The following is a 17,168-nucleotide window of genomic DNA, read 5'->3' as shown; positions in this document are numbered from 1 at the left end:
AGAAGTGACACTTGGCCAGACTTTTCTTGGAAACATCTGTGGACATTTTGTGCCCCAGCCAGCTGATAGAAACACAGGAATGACAGAACAATTGAGGTTGGAGGAGACTTCTCGAGGTGGCTGATCCAAGTCCCTGCTCAGGGCAAAGCCAGCTTAGAGCAGGTTGCTCAGGGCTTTTTTCTAGTTGAGTTTTTAATAGCTCCAAGAACTGAAATTCATGCCTGTTTTGACGTGTGATCATTTTCATGATGAAAAAAAATTTCCCTGATACAAAATCAGAATTTTCCTCATTGAAACTTGTGTCCAGAGGGAGCAACTTGAAAGTCCTAGTTTAGCATCACTATTGCTGGAGGTCACCTCAGTGGTGAAGAGCATCAGCACAGCCCCAGTTGGGTTTGTTTTCTGGTGTGGGGTGAGGGAAGGGTCTTGCAGGACCACGCCAGCATCCCTCCCGCTTCTCCCCCGGGGCTTCTCAGCCCTTTCTGCTGATCACAGCAAGCTGTTGTGTGGTCTGTGCAGGGAGGTTGCAGTCTGCCAACACTTTGCTCTTTTCAGCTGGTTTAATTATTCTCTCATAATAACTCTTCCTCTTTTTTTCTATGAAGAACAGATGATCGACATGGATCGCATGGCGTTTCAAAAGCTGCTGTGTACATCGAGGGAGCACTTTCCAGCCACCTTCCCCCACCTCTCCCCAGATCTGCAGGGGTTGAGCTCGCTCGACTGACTCCAGAGTCCTAACTTCAACAATGACAGTGTTGCCAATACAGATATTAAACTAAATGCTTTCCATGTTGGGGCACAAGTAACAATAGTCGATATTTTGGTGAGGCTGAATTACAGGCAGCAGTTGCAACAGCTGCCTTTGGTTTTGGCTCTAACACCCTGCTCCCCAGTGAGGTACAACACACCATTTGATGAATTCCACACTCTGTTCTTCAGTTACAGTTTATTAAAAGATGGATTAAAACATTGGCACAACAGTGGCCACAGGAATATTTTTCCAGCAACATCATCCCAGAAGGCTTTGGAGACGCAGTATTGTGTCTAAATTGGGACACCATTCATACACAGTTTGAACTGGTATTCAGAAAGCTAATGCTCACTATTAAAGGAGTAGTTTGCTGAAAAAAAACAATATCTATGTCCTCTATAGGCTCAATATTGACATAAGTCACTACAGATATGATAAAGTCTGAGAAGCACCTTTTGAGCTTTGAAATCAAAGTACAGAGACCAGGAAGACTTGGAAAAACATTGATTGCAAGCAGCTGTCAGACATCATGTGTGAGCAGCAAGATCTTCACTGAGTTCAACAAGTTATACTTCCCACTGTGCTGTCTGGATGCAGAATTTAATGCAAGTCGTGCAGGAGTTGAGTGGCCCTTCCAGGAGACACACTTTACCGGTCCCACATGTATAAATCCTGTATTCCATCTTATGATCCTCCAGGTCATGGCTTTTACAGAAAAAGTGAGACTCTGTGACTATAATCCAGGCTTTAACATCATGGAAAAATCCTCATGAGCAATTGAGTCAGTTCCACAAAATGCCATGACAAGTTATAATTCAGGATGAGCCAGGGAAATGGTGGGAGCTGAAGTCGACACAAGCCAAGAGGCAGCAACAAAGCCCCATTTGAGCTGAAATTCTACTTATTCACCCACTCATTTTTCCTGCTGAGCATGCAGAATTGTTCACGACATCTTAGCCAAATCGTTTGGTGTGAATGAAGACACCAGGCAGAAACTGAGCCTTCAGAGCTGCGGATTTGCTCTCTGCTGCACTGGGGAAGCCCAAGTCCAGCTGTCTACTTGCGTGCCAAGCCAATAATCTGGCCACGATCAAAGAGGTGAGTGCACTCAGCAGTGCCGCTCAGCACGTTTCCCTGCAGCTGAGATGTTCCATCCTTTGGAGCCCTTCAACAGAGGGATGGGAGACACATTCCTGCACACAGCACTAGGGCATCAACTCTTTCATAAGGGAGCTGCACCTCTCCAGCACTGTGAACCATCCAGCTGGGGTCAGAGACTGAAGGGAGAAACATTAACCCAAGTATATTCCAGATTTCAAAATAACTAGCCAGTGAGGAAAGGAACTTGACCTTCTACATGTGTTTAAAATATTCCCCATGCACCTCTATCCACCAATACTGCAGAAGGACTGCACAGAGCCGCTGCGACCAGACCTCCTAGAGAACATTTGCTGTTTCTTTTTTCCTTGGTACAACTGCCAGCTTCACCCGAGAAACAGCGCTGAAAAAGAACATTTCATGGCATTACAATGAGACGTGTCATAGTTGCTGGCAGGCAGCAGGCGTGTGCTGTGGTCAGCCACAGAAGCCATAGGCACTGATGAGGTGATGGAGGCAACAAGAGGGTTTGCAAATCACTGTGCATGCTGCAGGGACAGGCAGAGAAGGGTACCCCTGGCAGATTTGTTTCAGATGTTCCTTTTCAGGACTCAGTGCTTTATCCACTTTCTCCAACCCACCCCTCCACTACGAAGGGAGGAGTTAAGGCATCACCCTGGTACCTCTTGCCCTCCCCACTCCTACTTCCCATTTTCATCACTAACGTATACAGGCATGTGCTAACACCCTGTCCTTTGGGGAGCTGGCCTGGATGTTCCAAAGTCTGTTCTCACATCAGAGCACGTCAGAAACCACTGGCAGATGTGTGGAGGAGTGGGAGGGAAGGGGAAAATGTTTTGCATTTCATTTGTCTTTGTGCTTTTGCATTTGCTATAGGGGCATGCAAGCTGGGTTCAGTTCCACTGAGATACTCCTTCTCAAAGTGAAATTTAAAATATTTTATTTATTTTTAAGTGCACTTGGTTCCACATAGGTTACCAACCCACCATAAGAGCCCTTCTCCTGCATTTCTTTGAAAATTAGCTTGCACACAAGGGATCTTTATTTTGAAGCTGTGCATATTGTGTCCCAAATCTGGGTTGACAAAAAGATGTTACCTCGAGAAATGAGTAAATATTTTCTCCCAATGGCTACCATGGGAGTCTTTTCCACATTCCCTCTCCAAACCAGACAGATGTGCATACAGCTGTTTCAGTAGCTCAGTACCAGCTTTCATAAAAGGCAGATTCCTGAGAGCTGCTGTTGCATGTGGAAGACAAGGCATCTTGAGTACAACTGAGAGATAAACGAAGGTAAAGGCACTAACAACTTCCACGAGACCGGTCCCATCCTAAACAAGCCAATCTCATGTCATATCCATCTCAGCACTGCCAACCCTGCTCCTGCCAACAGGCCAGTCCACCAGCAGGCTCAGTTTGCTGAAATAAAATTCTGCTGGAGCCCCGGTCCCTCCCCTGGGAGCAGCCAGAACACAGACATCCCTCCCACCTGAAACAACTCCTCTTCCCTACAGATGCATGCAGCCCAGACTTCCAGATGTGTCAGGCAGAGCTCCATCATCATTCCTGCGATGGGAACAAGGGCTTTTCATTACTGTATGAGGAAATAAGTAATTTGCTTTGCTTGCTGCTTCAGCCAAATCAGGCCACACATGCAGAAGTTTGGGGTTTACATTAGTGTAACTTCACTGGCTTCTGCCAGACCGTAACAGATGTCCCCCATGTCTGTGGCAGGTTGAGTTCAAGTTGGGCCTCAAAATAGCACAGATCTCTAGCAGACAGAAGACAAAAGCTAATTCTTCCAGTCCAGTTACCATGTGTTCTACTTTGGTGCATAGCATCTTGCAGTAGAGGGGAAAAAAAAATCTTATATGTTGACATAGGCATCCATCATAAATATTTCGAGTCTGTCAGCCAACACCCTTTCATCTCACCTCTTAAGGGAGGCTTCATCCACAGAGAGCAACTCACTCAGAGCTTGATGTGAGTGTGGAACCTTCCCTGAGAAAACACCTGCAAGTGTCCACACTTTAATGCAACCTCTTCCTGGAAACTTGAACATTTGCCGTTTAAAGGTAAAAACGCTGAGAACTACTGCAGGCTTTCCAAAGATGGGAGAAGCTCCAGGAGAGAGTAGTTCTGTAATATAGAAGGTGGTATTTTGTCCTGAGAGCAGGTTACAGTTTCTATTGCACTGTCTGCATGTCCCTCATATCATAGCCATATTTAGTACTGGAGACCAGAGTGTTGTTTTTCAGAGGAAGATGCCCCATCACAATGTTCTATTGCATCTCTCCAGCCACGGTGACATTTCTCTTGTTTGAAGGGTTTACAGGGTTTTTTTCTCCATTTCAGTTCCCCCTAATTTATTAACACAAGAGACCTGACCTCTGCAGGAATTTGCTTTCATATCAGAAAGCACACTGAGGCATCCCAGCCCTTCAAAAGCCAGCTCTTCCCTTCTATCTGCAGCTTACAGCACTGACTGCACCACAAAGCAACATAGCTGGAAAATGAAACAGTGACACTCACATCAAGGAAAGGTGAAGTCTTCAGGAACACAGGCATCCAAAATCAATAGCAGCAGACCCATTTTATGTGCAGAAGTCTTCCTCCAGGCAAGCAACAAATCAATGACGGACATTTTCATTTTGCAGATCTACCCAGACCCAATCTTAAGCCTCAGCTTCACAAATCACAGCACAGCAGCAAAGTCCAGAAGCATCCCTTTAGCCAGCAGTGATACCAGAAAAGATGTGTCCCTTTACATTGACATAAATCTCAGATCATCACAGCTCATTCTCACCACACACCAGAGGAACATGCATGGGCAGCTGCCACAGCCCAGATGTGGTTTACCAAACCACATTTTTTCTCCGTCGATCATTCACGGGTAGGCAGTTTTCAAACATAGTCACTATTCAGAAGGTCTATGCAAAGCCCAAGGAAGCAGCCTTCATCCAGCAGAAGCTGTCACCAGTGTCCTGCCTTAGACTCAAACAGCTGCTGCAGAGAAAAGCTTAGAAATTAAAGATTAGCTGGGTAGAAAATAATTCAAAAAGAGTTCACCTAATCAAAAAGATCCTTCCATGTTTAATAGCTGTTATCTTACTTTTAAAAAGCTTGGTGATTTATAGCTTGTGTATCACTAAGTCAAATAAGTACTTCCTCTTGCATTTTACCATTTCTATTTTAACCATTCTTAGCATTGGCCTCCATAATAGCACCTGGCACGATGGACAGATGTTCCTTTACACCTGCAGTGATGCCAGGTTCTCTGAGGCAAGGACAGGATCGCTGTGTGAGGCCAGGAGAGGTGAACACCACTCAGCAGATGCACATCACCATGAGCAACCTATGCTACTTCTCCACCAATGCCTCTCTCTCACCTTTCTCCTGACCCCACCATCGCTTTCCTACTTCCTAGAAGAAAAGAAATCTTGGTCCCTGGCCAGGGTCCCCCATAGCAGCCTTTTCACAGACATTATTGAGTGTGACTCTCTCCGTCAGCACTTCTGGCCACTCACAGTTCCAGATCCTTGACATTTCCACTAACAAACCCCTCTTTCCAAGTGCTACAACTACCCGAAAGGAGATTGTAGTATGGAGGGTGTTTGTTTCTTCTCCCAAGCAGCAAGGGATATGATGAGAGTAAACGGCCAGGGCAGTTGTGCCAGGGCAGGTTTAGATTGGATATTGGGAACAATTTCTTCATGGAAAGGGTTGTTGGGCATTGGAACAGGCTTCCCAGGGCAGTGGTGGAGTCACTATCCCTGGAGGGGTTTAAAAGACAGAGAGATGAGGTTCTTAGGGACATGGTTTAGAGACAGAAGTAGGTTAATGCTTGGTCTCTATCTTGAGGATTTCTTCCAACTAAAATATTTCTACGATTCCAAGAGACACTCACGGGCTCTTCACTACAGACTGAAGCCTTCAACTGCAGTCCCTGTGCAGGCAGCCCTGTGAAAGGCCAAGGACTGGGACCATCACAAAGTTTGCTGACTACATCCTAAATGCACCACATGGTGTTCAAAATGCCCTTGCTCCTCTGAGTCATCTGCCTTTTACGGGAACAGCAACCACCATCCCGGGAGAAGAAGAGCTCTTCCTCATCCAGGGGTGTTGTACCTTCCTCCAAAAGGGTAATTCTCACCAAACAGGAGGTGGTATACAAAATTGGGAAAAGGTGGTTTCTCTGGCTACAGGAGATGCATGTCAGCAAGCAAGAGTCCTCTGCTGTACCTGTCCCAGCACACACGGCTACACTGGTTGCAGTCACGGCGATGTGACAGCCAGGCTGTAACGAGTATCCTCCAGTGAGATAAGGTAAATTCGTGCCACAGCCTTCCAACTGAAAAGCTGTAAATACAATAAGGTCTGGATTTCAGCCAGGGCTGTGTTCAGCTGACAACAATTTGCAGTTAGAAACGAGGCACAGTTTTGTTTTAAATGGTGGGACTGAATCCATAAGGCTGGAGGCGATTTTCCATCAGTGGCGTTATTTAAACCAAGACTGGATGTCATACAAGATGATAGAAATGATGTCGGATTTGTCAATCACTCTTGGGCTGTATAACCCACTACCTCAGATACTAAAGGCTTATGCAAAGGGCTCTCATGGGATAAAAACAGACTCTTATTTTTTAACAGTACCTTTCTAGTCCATATAACTAAACACTGGAAGAGCCTAGGTAGCAATTTGTGTAAGTGATTCATCAGCCCTCCAGCTTACCAAGAGATTTCAGCTGCGGCACATGTCTCAGGGCACCGTCAATGTTGCCATCATGGCTTTGGGCTCATCTGTGCCACCAACACCAGCCTGGTGGGACTCTGTAAGCCATAGGGGAGAAAGCACAGAGCTTTGCACACCCACATCAATAGAATCATAGAAAAGTTTCGGTTTGAAGGGACCTTCAAAGCTCATCCAGTGCCACCCCTGCCATAAGCAGGGACATCTTCACCAGCTCAAGTTGCTCAGAGCCCCGTTCAGCCTGGCCTGGGATGTCTCCAGGGATGGGGCATCCACCACCTCTCTGGCCAACCTGTTCCAGTATTTTACTACCCTTATTGTAAAAAATAGATCCTGGCTGCTTCCACATTGTCTTTTTAAGGGACCTTGTTCTACTTGCAGGAGGAGAAAGGAGCCCTCATCACTATGGGTAAGGGACGGGGCAGCACTACTAAGATGAACCAGGTCATGGGGATGAACCAGACATTGTGTTCCAAAACTCCAGGTTAGGGTTTATATCAAGGGGTGAAGAGGGAGGGAAGAGCATGGTAACCCACATAGCCCCAGTAGGTCCAAAGTTCTTATGTTTGTCTCCACAGAGTTAATAAGTTTGGCTTTCAATCACAAGCAAGTCTAACTAAAATAAAAAAAAAATAAAACAAATAACTAGTCATTTGCTTCTGGAAACATGCACCACCATCTCCTGCTCTAGCCACTAACACCCCAGCCTTGCAAAGCTCCTGCAGATGCCAGCATCCCTTCACATGCCAGCAGCCCACCAGCTCCAGGTTTGCAGCCCCTCCTGCACCACCACTGGCATTTCGGGCTGGATGTGCCAGGGAAGGTGATGAAGGTGTCCTGGAGACAGAGCATGTCCTCATCTCTCCTTCCTCAGAGATCAGGGATGGCTAAAGTCAGCAATACTGGAGGAGGCAGAGGCCCCAACTTGGCCCTGGTCCCAGCTGAAGACATGATGTAGCAAGTACATATCTATCTACAAGAGGTCAGTCAAGTACCTCCCACTTAATATTTAAAAGCTGTTTCTCTTTTCAGGCCTGGGTCTCTGGAGTACTCATGGCTCACAGAACAACAGACCACATTCACATTTTTCAGATGTGTCTAAATGTTAAAAATAACCCATCGGGTTTCTCTTTAAGCAGGGATGAGATCAAGCCTCTGAATACCCCACTGCAACTCTGCGTCAATTTGCAATGGTCCTTGGGGGAGAAGGGAAGGGCAGGGGGAAGAGAGAAAGGTATTTTATAATGGAAAAAATGATGAAACCACCCGTCTCTCACTGCTCTGCGTATCGTTGCATGATGCAGGAACAGGTCCATAAAAGACATAAGGAAATTCCCATCATTGCTGAGTGAGGTCGTCTGGTCACAAGAGGCCGAGTTTTACCAGGCTACATGGCTCGAGAGATGAGACCTGATGGATTCCTGTTGCAGAGTGGCCTGTCGGAGGGCTCTTGTTCAATATTGCTTCTTTAGCTGATTAAACAGGAATGCATTTTGCAGCAAGAGGGTTCCACTTGCAGTCCTGGAGAGAAAAAAATAATAAAAGGAAGGGGAAAGAAGAAAAAGATGTTCCTGTTGCTTGGAGAGATGCCAAGGAAGGGTGTTAAGATCATGGTTCTACCTATGCACCACTGCTGTCCATGTTGGGGTTTTGGAAACACGAGAGGGTGGATTGGATAGACATAAAACTGCAATGAGAGTCAGAGAAAACTGCAGCGGCCTCAACAAGTTGGTACCTGGGCATCCCACCTTGGGTCTGGGTGGCAGCTGGGGCTCTTGGCTCTGCACACACCCCAGGGGACAGTGCAAGGTGATAGCTGCTCTGCCAGACCTGCCTACAAGGTTACTGAACCTGCATTTGTAGGACCCACATTGTGCTGTATTCTTCGGATAACCGAGGAGCTGTTGCCCCTCCTGTTATGAAGGGGTTTCTAGAAGCTGAAAGAGGTTCAAGAATGGGTTTTTCTGGTTGTGCTGGAAAAGATTTTTGAGGGGAGCTCATCTTTCACAGTTTCCATACCATTATTTGTTCAATAAATCTTATTGCCAGCTGGATCAGGCTTTGAGATACCAGACAAAAGGCTGGATGCATTTCTGCATTGGAAGCTTGACTCCAGCGTGATGGGAGAAAGGACAGGGGAACCCTGACGGGACTCACACAAGCAACGGGAAGAGTGAGGAAGGTGCATTTCTGGGTATATTGCCTGGTGCTCAAATCAGCACGGCCTTCCTCAAAGTTCCTTCATGACCTGACACCCTTCACTCTCTATTGCAAGTCCCATGAGGTCAGCATGTGGCTGGTGGCCCGGGACCACATAGAGGGGCATGGTGCTCACAGCGGTGGTGGCAGCTGCCTGTCAGCGTGATGGATGGAGCGAGCCAGCAGGATCGACCGCAGCCAAGTTCGTGCGTGCGACAGAAAATGCTCAAAGCGGGGGCTGAGGCGAGACTGTCTGAGCATCTCAGAAGCTGTCCTCGGAGAAATAACCCCGCAGACCCATCGAGATGTACAGCCGTCGAGTGCTTGTTTGTTTAATTGGTGAGTATTGCTCTGCAAGCCAAGAGAAAGCTTAGAGGGTGTTTTCTTTGTATTGGCTGGGAAGAAGGAGAATTTGTGGGGGATCCAGAAAGAGAAAGGAAGTTTTGTGGTTTGGTTTTCTTAGTTTTTTTGCTATCCTTAGAATTTATTTTTCTTTGATTTTGGCAAGATAAATCCCCCCTCATTCCCCACCCCCAGATGGACAGAGCAAGAGCAAAGGACAACTAGCACGGAGGAAAAGGAACTCATCTCATGACAAGAAAGACAGGGGCAGGTCGGGCCCAGATTTCTCAGAAAAAAAAAATGCCCATCAGTCCTGCAGCCCAGAAAGAAACATCTCTCCCTGTCACTGCATCCCTCATCAGCAAACCCTCCCCCCAAAATGCGACAGATTGGAGAGGCCAGCCATTGCTTCATCAGCATTCAGCAGCATTGCCATGGCACGTAGGGGATGGAGGCAGCGAGCAGGGAGAAGACACGTGTCTGCCTTACGCGTGCCCCTGCAGCTCTGGCTCCATCCCCTTCCTTGTGTGCTCAAGCTGCTGGCATGAGGCACGGACCACAGATGGCCAAGAGGGTCACCAAGACATGGACAACACATGTGGTTCTGAGTTTGCATGCCAGCTCCTGCCAGCTGCAGCATTTGGGGGTTGGAAAAGAGAAGCAGGAGGATGGATGCACAGATCAGTTGAACTGTAAGAATCCTCCCCATGACTCCAAGGCCAAAGGCTTGACAAGGTTTCTTTGTCCCTTCCCATATCTGACCCAGTGTTGCCTCCTCTTCCTCACTCCTGTGCTGGGTGGGACGCTAGAGTGCCCAGAGGGGAAGGGAAGGATTAATCGCACCAAAAATACTTGCACACTGACACGAGGACACACAGAAACACGCAGACACAGGATCTGTGCACCATCAACCAGAGTGCGTTTGGCCAGGTGATTGCTCATGGTAGGTCCTGCTGACAGGGCAAAGCACTTGCTGCTTGTGCAGCGGAGGGACTGGCTAGGACACTTTTCTGTCACCCCTCATGCTGATACAGGCGGCAACTATAAAAGCCAGAGCAGGACTTCGGACAATTTCTGTGTTGCATGTTTAGGGGGACAACTAGAACCAGTCACAACGTCACCTCTCTCCTAACACCTGAACAGACGTGCCAGTCTCTTTTGCTCCCAGTCTGTCAGCAGCAAACAGGCCAGATGAGATCTCCCAGCTCAGCATATTTCTAAGGGTCAGTGATGACCCATGGGAGCCCCCATGTACACCTGCAGCACCTAGTTTTCCAGGCATCCTTCTGTTTAAGTGGATGGGACTGTGTGGCTTCAAGGTCAGAGGTCAGATACATTCAACACTGTGCAACTGGTTAAGATTTCTTCCCATCTTGTTCTGTCCCAGTCCTGGATTCTAGATTTCTTCCTCTCAGACCTCACTGAGGTGTGGGTGCCAGCTTCTTCATCTCCTTCCCTTTGTGCTTCATCCTGCATCTCCAGCTGTCATGTTGCTTTCATCTCTCTCCTGATCTCCAGCACAATCACTGACAGAGCCCCTGTCCCCCAATTTGCACCCTAGATTTTCTCCAGCCCAGTTCCTATCCTGCAGTCTCCAACTCCAGGGATGGTTCCCTGCCTTGCCAGTTCTCAGGATCAGTTTTCCAGCTGTGTCCGCCCCGTCACTTTGAAACAGCCAGCTGTGCTCTTCATTGTCAGTTCTTTCCTCCCTTGGTCCCATGACTCGGATCTCTCCCTGCTTTTTTTCCCAGCTCCTTAGTCACTCCTTGTGCTCCGCAGAATTGCACTGTGAGCAGTGTCAGCTCCCTTCTGAGACTGTCCCTTTCCAAGATGCCTACAAAAAAGCATGAATAAGGCCAGTCATGTGCTAAGAACTCTGGCCATTCAATACTTTCTCATTATTTCATTGCACTCCTCACTCTGTCTGTCATCATCTGAGGGCTCTTGTCTTGAGCTATGATGGGGCTGCTTTCTGGCACACAAATATCCTTTCATTTGGAGCAGCCCGTGACGGGGGGTCTTCAGCATGAAAAAAATTGTATATAAATAGCGCACAATACACCTTACCCTTATGATCACAGCAGGGACATAATTAGTGAACAAGCCCATGATACACAAAGGTGCATTCAGACTGCGAATATCACAATAATTTTGAAAAATATTCTGTGCTATCCTAACTCCATAGACAGGACTAGTGGTATTTACTCACTCGGGCTCTTTCCAACAGCATTGTCCATGGCCCTCCAAACATCCACCAGCCTCTTATGGTGTTCTTGGTTGTTATTACAAAGGAAAATTCTGATTCATCCGTGGATTCAGCAGTAATTTTTATGGACGTGGAGCACTGGAAACTGATTAAAAGAATCAGATTAAAAAAAAATATCAAGATTCCTCAACCACTCCTCCCCCCAGTGATAAGACATTTGGCATTCTTTTTCCCTATCCTGTGACCATCTAGGGAGGTGGCAGAATAGACCCTCTTTCCTAAAACAGCCAAACCACCATGCACAAGACTCGTCAGGGTCAGGATCAGAGCAAACGCAAATTATTGCACATTGAGAAATATTTAACATTTTATTGTAGGGAGAGGGGTCAGCCTCCCATCGCTTGATGAACCATCAAGTACATCCTGCCAGCAGCTGGAGAACTAAGTGCAGCCCCACGCCTACCCCACGGGACCTCATTCCTTTTCCCAGAAATGGGGGAGAGGTCCCTGCTCATACCAGTCTCCCCATGTAGGAATTGGGCTTGGTTTGTTTTTATGTTCTACATATACACAAACAGAGAGCTAAGACCTTGGAGTCCATCTGAAAAAAAAAAAAAAAAACAAAAAAAAAGTCAATGTGAATAAACTCTACTAAAAATTCAGTAAAAGTTTGTTCTGTCTCTTTGATAGCCTCTTTCCAGTTTTGTTTTCAGTGGATTTTTCTCCTATTTTTAAAATCTTGTTCTCCAGGACAAAGTTAAGGAGAGAAGAACCCCAGTTACACAGGTTTAAGTGGCGCCTGGGGATCATGTTACTTATCAGGTGCTGGAGACACAGACAAGAAGAAGAAGTAGGATTTGAAGATTAGAGTTTTGAGATTTGGAGGTGGAGGGGAATCTGCGAACCCTTTCTGAGGGACCTGAAAGAGATAGCTTAGGAAACCAGCAAGTGATGTGGGTAGGTCTCCTTTGGAGGTCCTCACCTTGACAAAAATGTGGCAAGTTTCTACAGAATGATAATTGCTGTCCTTTTTTCAGCTCTGATGACCCCTCAAGTGCTGCCTTCTGGCATGGTGCCATGCTATAAGCACAGACATCCCAGTTCACACACTCTCCGCTGCGAAGTTTCCACCACTGCCACACAAACACCTTGACAGCGGGCTACAGTGTGCGGGGAACTGCACACATCAACATCGCAGATGAAAGAAAATGCGGTGCCCGGTTGTGCAAGTATCCCGATTCCTGCGGTGAGGCTCACTGACTCACTGACACCGTGATGCAAGGGATTTGACTGTAAAAAAGAGCAGATCCCACTACCTTGAAGAGCAAGCAGAGGCAGGAATTATGATTGCAATAAGGCAGGCAAAATATCACCTCAGTCAAAAATTAACTGTCCTCCCTGAGAACAAGCGAAGGGCTCTGCTGCCCTTCTTAGATACCATTTGTGAATGGCAATCAGAGAACACAGTTCCTCCCACTGGGACCAGCCCCAGGAGAGGTGGTGGCTCCAGGAGAGGCCATAGCACTTCTGCAGACCAGTGAGTCCAACTCAGTCCTTGCCTCTTCATCACCACCACCGAAGAGCTCACCATGAAATGTGCAGAGCAGAACGGGTCCTTAAGGGGAGAGGGGATCTTCTCTGAGGCCTGGTGTTCATCCATGTCTGATGGAGAGCAGGAACAAGTGATCCTACCTCCCATTAGAGTCCCAATGTTTCTCTTTTCTTCCCCATTTTGTTCAGTGTGAAGACTAGAACTCCTGGAATTTCAGGTGGGGATGAGCAAAGCACTGTTCAGTATAACCAGTGTTCAATACTATCTCCCTGAAAAATGCTGGTGAACTCCATCAGCATGCAGGGTTTTATTTGTATTAGATGATTGACTCTGAGCCCACCGCACAGTAGGAATTTTTAATGTTATTGTTCTGCCTCAACGGCGTGAGATTGAATTTCTACACCTCTCTTTCTCTAAATGTTGCCCAGGCTAATATGTAGAGAGGTCTTTTTCCTTATGCATTATACACTTTTGCAGCCTGCAGTGGATGTGATCAGAGCAGGTTAAAAGCAACCCCAGACCTTCTTTGCCAAGTCTGTGCATTAGGAATTGGAAATTGTCCACCGCTGGTCATAATGGCTATTTTACACCAACACCAGAAGCTCAAATAGAAGCTATTGATAAAATATTCTGTTAGCACTACAGGGAGCTTGCTTTGATGGCCCAGCTGTGAGAACATTTGCAAATGTTATACATTGCATGCCTGTTAGAAATAGATGTGTTTTCTGAATTTTCAAAGAGCTGGCTTAACAACATGAGTATTACACAGAGACATGCCAATATGACATTATTACTGCATTGTTATTTAAGATTTTGAGCACATCAGGTTAAAAGCATAGACACTATTATTCCAAGCATATTAAGGGGATGAAATCCTGTTCATATCACCCATTCCAAGGCCCAAAGGGTACCATCGGATTACTTGGCAGCATCTGGCTCTCACATTTCCTCCTGCACTCACTGTGAGCCAAATCCCTTGTGTTTGCCAGGTAAACAGGATTCAAGAGAAAAAGAATCAAACATTTTCTTTGTTGGTTGTTTCAGTGGCTAATCACTCTGCCATGATAAATGTGTGGCTTAATTCTGGCTGTTGTCTGTCTGCCATCAGCCACAGGTCCTTGCTCTGTCCTTCTTGTGAGATACCCAGAGATTTCTCTCCAGGTAGATGCAGGGATAATAAGGTCACCTCATCATCTCCTTTCTGTGAAGAAAACAGATAGAGCCCTCTAACACTCATGGTGCAAACATATTCTCCAGTCCTCAAGTCACTTCTGTGACTCCTTTCTCCAGAGACCAATGGCCCAAGCTGGCTCTGCAGGGCAATGAAAAAGGAGCTGTGGTTTCTCCACCATAACCTGATTCAGCCCTTCTGTGCTGCAAGGCAATCTCTGTCACCATCCCCATGTCCTGGAGCATGACCACAGTGTCTCCAGTAGCTGATGACCTGTTTAGTACAAGTGACCTCTGCTTCTCTCTGGATCTGAAACAAGGTGTTCAAATGCACACTGTGTGAACAGGCCAAGGAACCCAGGTAATTTCTATTATCTTAACTACCTTTTGCCTAGTCCCACATTCCTTTCTCAAACTAAAAAAGATGCTTTGAATATCACAGGCCAGACAGATTAAGGCATCACAGTTACAGCTTTAAAAACATGTCCAGAAAACATTATCATGCCATTCATTTCTTCCTTCTGTCTCCGTTTGTCACTGCCATTTGTCTACTCTCTTCCTCTCACAGCCTCAGATCTTTCCTGCAAAAAGATAATAAGAAAGAAATGAAGGAGAGCCAGATGAGAAATGCCTGGGATACATATTGTCCACCTGTGTGGTAGATTTCCTGTGATCCAGGCACATTCTTAGCAGTTCTAAAATTTTAAAGGCAATAGGCACCTCACAGCCCCTAAGTCCAATAGAAATTGGGTGTCTTTGGCAAGGTAGGAGGTAGGCGATGCCTTGTTTTGTATGGCCAATGGAGCCTTTGGAATCAGTTCCTGTGAGTATCCTCCCCTCCAGGATGAATAACCATCCCTCCATGTGGGATGGATGTCCTCCTCTCCATCCATCCATGATGAATGTCCATTCCTCCATCCATCCACGATGAATGTTCATTCCTCCATCCATCCACCCACGAGAGATACAGATGACATGTACACACAGTAGCAGAGGAGGACCTGGGGCACCACGCAGTCACACTCAGCCTGCGTGTAAGGAGCCGGTGAGCTGGTGAGACGACGGCCAAGCAGTTCTCCTGCCACACTGCTCCGTGTGCACAGGCATGCTCTGTTGGAGGTGGTAGACAGTGTCCTTTCAGCCCTTCAGCTTCAAAGTGGAGGGATGTTTTTCTGTAAGGCTGCCATGAGGATTTTTAAACAGGCTTTCCATTCATGCAGAGGTCAATTAACGTAGGCACCTCTGGTGGTATTTTCAGAAGCCCCCAGATACCAGAGGGCTTTGAAACGATGCCTGCAATCACAGAGCTGGGCTCTGTGAATACCTGGACTCACACAGCAGCACTGAACGCCAACTAGCCCCAGGTTTTGACAAACATTCATTTTGCTCTACTCTGCGTATACCACCACCCTGAAAGAAAGGTTGGTGTAATTAGGGTCCCCTAGTTTGCTTAGTGGCTGTATTATCCGTACGCAAAAGCTCCGGGCTCTTTCTTCTCACAGTCATGGTGATGAAAGATCAACACTGTGCAAGAGAGCAGTGGTGGCTGGGGGACACGAGAACACAGTGATGTTAGTTAAATACATTTTATTTTTTTTTCTCGCAGCCCAACCCCATTCCTCTGTCCTTTGAAACATCCTTGTTCCGAGTGCAAAACAGATAGTATCAGAAAAAAACAACTGTTGCTTGAATCTTCCAGAGAAAAAGGCCAAACCTCCCATGTCCTCTGTACAGTTTACATGTTTACATGGCGGGGGTGGGGGGGAATAAGAAACCCAAAACATCACTTGGCTTGGCAGGTCTGCGAACCCAGAAGGATGTTTGACCTTCTCCAGAGAAGCACGGCAGTCGCCATGTGCTTCCAGAGAAAATCTCCACAGTTCTGGGAAGTTCAGGGGGGGATTCAGAGGCACCAATCTCTCTTGACCAGGAAACAGGAGGATGGAATGCAAAACACTTCCCTTCAGAGAAGTTTGGATGTGAAGAAAAGAAACAAAATATTGTTTTCCCACACTGAGACCAACCCCAGCTATTGGTGTCTCTGGATAATAACTTTCTGGGGGGCAACACTCTTGGTTGGGTTTTTCCAGGAAAACAAGGAAGAGCAGCTGAAACGTTAACACTCCCCTCTCTAAGAAGCTGATCAGATAATCCTCAGCACAGACGAGAGCTGCATTTCTTCTCGCAGTGCTGAGCTCTTCAAAAAGCTCCCTATGCAGATTTAGTACCAGCCATCAGGATGTTGAATGAAAGGGACATTTAGAGCGAGCTCAGACATGGGACAAATGATGCTAATGATAAATCCATCCCCCGACGCTGGACAGACATGGATGTCCACAGCTAAAATAAACAAATGGTCTGGGCAAGCTGACAGGCTTGTTTAGATTCTGCTTGGAATAAATTGCAGTGCCCTTTGATCCCGTGATGTTTTTGGCGCCTGTGTTGCTATCTAGCAGCAGGGTATATTTTTCTATCCCGAGGAGCAAGTGGATGCAGCCGCCTATAGCTGATTTATAGTAGGAAGTGATTCACAGGAAATCAAAGCTTCTCACACAGTAAAAATTGCTGTCTTTTCACCTCCACCATCAGTGCAATGATTAGAGCTCTGGGGACTTTGGTTGGGAAGATCAGCAAAGTGTTTTGTGCTTCGCATAAATCACTTTATTCCGTGACTCACAAAGGATGCTCACAGCAGGCTGCACCTGTCTGTACGTCCTGACGCACAGGCATTGACAGCATTTGCATTCAGTCCCATTTCAGGGATTTGAAATTCATGTTTCTGTGCTCTCTGCAGCAATGCAGGCAGGTTCTAGATTTGAATTTCCTCTATTAGTCATGTCATTGCTTGCTTGATTTGGGTCTCCCACAAAACTTGTAGGTCAGAATGGGTGTGAGTGCTATAGTGGAATTGTCCCTGACCGTATATCCCCACAAACTATGTCAGGCAAGACTGTCTTTTGTCAAATGTCTGAGGCATGTAGCAAAATGAGGGCTACATTTAAGAATAAGAGATGCTACCAAATCATGTTTATCACTAATAATGGCTCTGGATTACCAGGCACATGATTTAGGAGCTG

General features: G+C 46.6%; 1 long non-coding RNA gene across 1 annotated transcript in view; it reads right to left on the bottom strand.

Annotated features, from left to right (window-relative positions):
• Positions 1-932: 932 nt before the first annotated feature.
• LOC135579516 (uncharacterized) overlaps positions 933-17,168 on the bottom strand; it is a 31,376-nt gene continuing 15,140 nt past the window's right edge. Inside the window, exons 4-5 of the long non-coding RNA XR_010472707.1 lie at positions 11,373-11,514; positions 933-8,143 (exon numbers count right to left, since the gene is read on the bottom strand). This is a non-coding gene — a long non-coding RNA (uncharacterized LOC135579516). The remainder of the gene's footprint in view (positions 8,144-11,372; positions 11,515-17,168) is intronic.

This window comes from Columba livia, chromosome 5 (assembly GCF_036013475.1).
Source record: "Columba livia isolate bColLiv1 breed racing homer chromosome 5, bColLiv1.pat.W.v2, whole genome shotgun sequence".
Classification (NCBI taxonomy): Eukaryota; Metazoa; Chordata; class Aves; order Columbiformes; family Columbidae; genus Columba; species Columba livia.
This window is presented reverse-complemented; position numbering and strand designations above follow the sequence as displayed.